We start from the raw sequence: 6,015 nt of genomic DNA, 5'->3' as shown, positions 1-6,015 counted from the left end.
TTTCATAGACTTGGTTGGCTTCCTACAATGCAAAAAAGTGAAGTTTCAAAATGATTGATAGCTGTCAAACTTACTTAGCCCTTCCAATATAGACCTGCCACACCCCTTGACCAATTGGAAGCAGTGCTCTGAACCATCCAACTGTGAAGAGCTGTCCCTTCTTATCCACTGGGGGCTGGTTCCAGGACCCCCTGTGGATAACAAGGCCTGTGGATGCTCAAGTCTCATTAAATACGAGGGGATATTGTGAAGGTGGAGTCTGCAAAATCTCAAAGCTACATGCCCTTGAAATGCTTGTGTTGGTACATTACCCCTCGTACAATGAATGACATAGCAAAACAGTCCCCCTCCTTTAAAATAGTAGCCAACCCACCAAGGTTTGCTACTTGGAATTTATCCTTTGTTTGAAAACTTTCAAGCTGCAAAAGCTTGAACCAGTGGCTAAAAAATCCATGGCTTAGGAGGGGGAACTACTATACACCTTTCCAGTGAATGGTTCCATTAGCCTCAGCGAACTCACGTGGCCTCTTTTTTTCTCTTGCCCTGCAATTCCTGACCAGTAGGTTTTTTTTGACCTGTCTGTTTTCTGATTCATCCAATGTGGGCAAATCTCCAACACCCACGAAATTATCCAAACCGCCCTCCCATCTCTTCCGAGCCAGGCTTGACTTTGAAGGCTGGCAGGAAAGAGATGGAAAAGGCCAGGAGCCTTCCATGCCTTCTCTCCTGAGTTTGACTTTGAAACTTGGCAGAGAAGGGAAGGAAAAGATCCAGCTTCCTCTGACCTTTCTCTGCCAGGCTGGTCTCTCAAATAAAGAGTAAAGCCGCGTGGAGCAAGGAGAGGGGACGCTGGGCCCCCATGGGTTTACTCTAAAATAATGACACATGGGGCAGGGAGGGATCCAGCCCAAGCCCCGGAGCCACAATTCCTGCCACCCAGACTGATCCAGACCATCCAATGGGAAAACAGCCCTTAGACCAATACACTGTAGAGTGAAGCAGTCATGGAGACACTTTTGGCTATTCTATGTAAAAAGGAATGGCCCCATTATTATTATTATTATTATTATTATTATTATTAACCTTTATTTATAAAGCGCTGTAAATTTACACAGCACTGTATTAATACTAACGGACCCTTTTAGATCAACTTGGATAAATTCCTTAATTTTGAAGCTTTTGTCTATTGGGTTATCAAGAGATCATGTACTTATGTTGGCTTATAATAAAGCAAAAACTGTTATCACACAGAGAATTAAAGATATTGACCTGCAAACCCACAAAAGCAAAGCAATTCTCTATCCCATAATTGGGGGAACTGAAAGAATTCCATACATGCCAAATACTTTGATAACCTGCACATCCCCAAATTTAGAAGAGCATTTATGCTCGCAAGATTTAATATCATTCCGTCAGCCGTAGTTGAAGGCAAATCTAAAAAGATTCCTGCGGCTCTGAGGAGGTTGAGTCAATTGGACATGTCCTTTTTTGTTGCTCCCTTTATCTAGAATCTCATGCCATATATATATATATATATATATATATATATATATATATCTTCTTTTACAACACCTACCTGGCAGAAAAGAGCAATTTTATGTCTTTCAGACTACAAGGAACTAGTAACCGTAAAAGTTGCCAAGTTCTTTGCAGCTGCAATTATCTGCCGTAAAAACTTTTTAATACAGATGAAGTAAGAAAGCTTTAGAGTTTGGCCATAAGGAGCCATCATCTTGCTGTTTTTACATATTTTATCTTTATACCATTTTATATCAAATGTCACAGATATGGCATTGAAAAAGTTTGTTGAAAACTGAATAACTATGCCAATGTTTTAATTTTTTTTCTTTTCCTGAATCTTGAAAAGGTTTTGTGGAATGAGGATGTGGTATCCGACTGTTGACTGTGCCAATGTTTTATAACACTTGACTATGCTCAGATGAATTTAGAGAGCTCAGGATTTTTGCTGTCTTCCAAAATATTGTCAAGTTCATTTTGTCTTTTTGTAATGCCTTCTTCTTTTAAATCTATTTTCAGTTTGATTTGTTTTCTCTCTCTCTCTCTATCTCTCTGTTAGAATGTTATTAAATACTTTCTTAAGTCTGTGGATAAGTTAATTTTCTAATCCCATGTATGTCCTGACAACCTATGTTCAAGATCTTTTTATGTTGAATATTCCAAAGGTGCCCCTACAAAACATGTTTTAGCATGCAAGAATAGCTGATGTCTTTGCAATGTATCAGTCTAAGGCCTGTCTTCTTACCAGATAGTCCAGACTATGGAGATTATCACAATAGCAAACTGGTAGCCATTTTTGAAAAGGTTCAGCCCACGCTCAGCCTGGACTCAGGTCTGCTTTTTTGCCAATGCGATAATCTCCTATGTGATTCAGAAAGGTCCAAAACCAATTCCTAAAGGTCAGGTCTGATAGGGCGAGTTTGAGCAAGGCTTGTATTCAAGCAAATTGGACCATGTGCTGCAGAGAGGATTGCCATAACTGTCACTAAGCCAAAAATGTAGGACAAAATCTAGACCAAACGGTAGGACAACTGCAGGACAAAACTCAGCCCCAAATGTTGGACATTTAAGGACGTCCATTTTTCTTAAATGTCCTACATTTTGGGCTGAGTTTTGTCCTGCAATTGCCCTACAATTTGGTGTTGAATTTGTTCCACATTTTGTCACTGGTAATAGTGAACAGTTATGGCACCCCTACATGTGCTGCAGATAGGTTTGCCATAATTGTCTAGTAAGCCAAAATGTAAAACAAAATCTAGACCAAACTGTAGGACAACGGCAGGACAAAACTCAGCCCAAAATGTAGGACATTTAAGTTCCTCCATTTTTCTTATATGTCCTACATTCTGGGCTGAGTTTTGTCCTCCAGTTGTCCTCCAGTTTGGTTTGATTTTGTTCCACATTTTGTCCCAGGTTTCAGTGGACACTTACGGCAACCCTAGTTGCAGATGTGCCCTCTTTGGATGGATCGACAGGGCTACTGATCATGGGTTGCAGGGCAGGATAGGGGGGGTGGGGGGGGTGGGTCACGGCACCGCGCTGAGGCCAATTGAACCATTCACTGGAAATGTGCACAGTTGGATGGTTCAGACCGCTGGGAAGGGTCAAATCATTTGGACAGCTATCATGAAATGAGCAGTCCCCCCTTCCTAGGCAATTCTTCACTCAAAGTCAATCATGTCTATGATTGCTTAGGCTACAAATTCATCTTGTGTGGTAAGGCTCTGAGTGGTTTCTCATGTAAATATGTTATTAATATTATTAATTGGTTTAATATTAAAATGTGAGATGGTTTTTTAATGCTATTTTAGGGTGGGAGGGAGATAGGGAATTGGGATTTTGTGTGTCTTATTATGTTTTTACTTCTGGTTTTTTTGATGTTGTGTTTTCATTGTTCTTTTGTTTGTTGTTACCCGCCTCGATCCAATACAGGGAGAGGCGGGATACAAATAAATATTATTATTATTGTTGGTTACTTGTTGTGTTTGGGCTATTTGTTTATATAGGTGCCACCCAAAAACTGCAGAGTTTGCTGGCGCAATGTTACAGGGTTTTCTTGGCAAGGTTCATTAGATAGTATATAGTATCTTGGAGAAACTATTGCAGTGTAGTGGTTTGAGTGTTGGACTATGACTGGATGCCAGGGTTCGAATCCCCGCTCAGCCATGGAAGCCCACTGGGTGACCTTAGGCAAGTGACACTCTCTCAGCCTCAGAGGATAGCAATGGCAAACCTCCTCTGGAAAAAAAACTGCCAAGAAAACCCCATCATAGGTTTGTCTTAGGGTCGCCATAAATTGGAAACCACTTGAAGGCACACAACAACAGCAATCCCTAGTCTCTGCTTCTAAATCTGCATCCATACCTATATATTAGCACGTGTAAATCTCATGCAAGTTAGCGTCCTCTTTTTGATGACGGGCTTCCCTTTTTTGGCAATGCGTTAAGAGGCTACAACAACAACCTATTTATTATTATTATTATTATTATTATTAACCTTTATTTATAAAGCGCTGTAAATTTACACAGCGCTGTACATACAATCTTTTAGTTAGACGGTTCCCTGCCCTCAGGCTTACAATCTAAGAAGACACAACACAAAAGGAGAGGGGAGTGGTGGTGGGGAATGGGATCAGGTCCAGCAGTTCTCCACCTCCGAGGCCTGGACCAAGGCAGATGGACTGGAGGAAGGGCTTGGCTTCTTAATGGATGCTTAAAAGGAGGCTTCCTGGGTCAGAGAGGGGCTCACCTCTGGGAATGCTTCTCTAAATAAACATGACTTTTTGCACTATTGCAGAATGAACAATGATGTTGTATGGTAACAGGTCTGGGGGTGAAATCAATTGAACCCTATGATTTTAAAACCAGGAAGGCTCCCTCCCTCCTCGAATTTACTTAGCAACAAACCTTGCAATTAGCATGAATGAATGGCATCATCTAGAGGCAGCATGGCGTCGTGGTGCGAGTGTTGGTCTAGGACAGGGGTAGGCAACCCTTTTGAGCCCGGGGCTGGGTAGCTGTCCCTCAGACAACTGGGGGGCCGAAGCCAAAAAATAAATAATTAAATAATTTTAAAAATTAAATAAATACATAAACCGGGACAAATGTAGGACAAAATTTTCAAATGGAGGGCACTTTTTAAATAAAAAATGGAGCACATGTGAAAAAATTTGCTGATTTTTTAAAAAATGTTAAGATAAATGCATGTTTCTGAGGCTTCTATAGACAATTGCCCTCGCAAAGGCCCTGGCGGCAATCAGCGGCAGGACCGGGCTGGGGCCGGTCCCAAAGCCTCGCCGGGCCACATCCGGCCTGCGGGCCGCAGGTTGCCTACCCCTGACCTAGAGAGTTTCCCAAAGCTCTTCTAAACAGCTCCCCACCTATCGGCCTTCTCATAAGAAGGAGTTCCCCATTCCTTTACCTGTACCCATGGCATGTTGGGCTTAGATAGGTGCCTTGTCGTATTTTATGAAAGGGTGCTGAAATGTTCTCAACCTGACGAAGAAGGGAATGACCTAGAGCCAAGGAACATACATCCTGTTCCGCATATTCACCCCAAAGTTTGACACACTTGGCACATCCTTTCTCAAATTTCTTCAACCCTTCCAAAAACAAATTCTGATGTCTGGTCACTGAAATAACAGCTCTGCTGCTGCTGCTGTCATCTCTGAATTATTCCAATATTTCCTTCCTTGCCAACTCTTTTTAAGGTTTGGAATCAGTCAAATGGAGCAAAATCTGATGAGTACCACAAAGCCTCCTCTTGATGTTAAACCCCTTCCTCTCTCTCCTTTCCAGAGTTTAAAATCTGCTGGACACTTTGTGGTGGGAAGGGAGAGAGAGCATGGGATTTAAAATCTGGTGGAGGATTTGTGGTGGGTTTGTTTTCCTTCTGGCATGGGGGAGATGGAGGTGGCCAATGGTGGTCTACACCAGTGGATGATGTCTGGAAACCTTAACATTCGACAGACCTTGCCTGCTTCCATTCACAAAAATCAGTTCTGCCTCTTCATAGCAATTGCTGTTCAGTCCTGTTCATCCTGCTTTCCCATTCTGATTCTTTTCCTAGGGTCGTTGAAGATCCATCGCCCAGTGGCTTAGGCTAGCAGAGGACCTCACAATGAGTGCCTTTAATGTGGACAACATCTTTGCCATTCACTTTGTTACCCATGCTGCTTCATATACATTTTGGTATAAATGATAACCCTTAATGACCCCTAGATGAACTCTAATAGCCTGTCCACCATTGCCAGCAAGGCATGAGGACATGTACACACACCCCTGAGGGGCACCCACATCTTCATATCTAGGAAGTCGCATAAAGGGATTATCATAGGACCAGGAAGAGGAAATGTTTGCCTTGCCTGAGGCTCTTGCCCCCTCCTTGAGTCTGTTGTCCGAGCAGCTTAAGACCACTAAGACAATCAGACAGGGACATCCAGGTGAAATGAAAGTAATTAAACACCTTTGTTCTCACCATCAAGCACCTTTGCCAGAA

The sequence above is a fragment of the Sceloporus occidentalis genome, unplaced genomic scaffold, assembly GCF_023333645.1.
Source record: "Sceloporus occidentalis isolate IW3139 unplaced genomic scaffold, rSceOcc1.0.p SCAF_9, whole genome shotgun sequence".
Classification (NCBI taxonomy): Eukaryota; Metazoa; Chordata; class Lepidosauria; order Squamata; family Phrynosomatidae; genus Sceloporus; species Sceloporus occidentalis.
Note: the sequence above shows the minus strand (reverse complement) of the source record.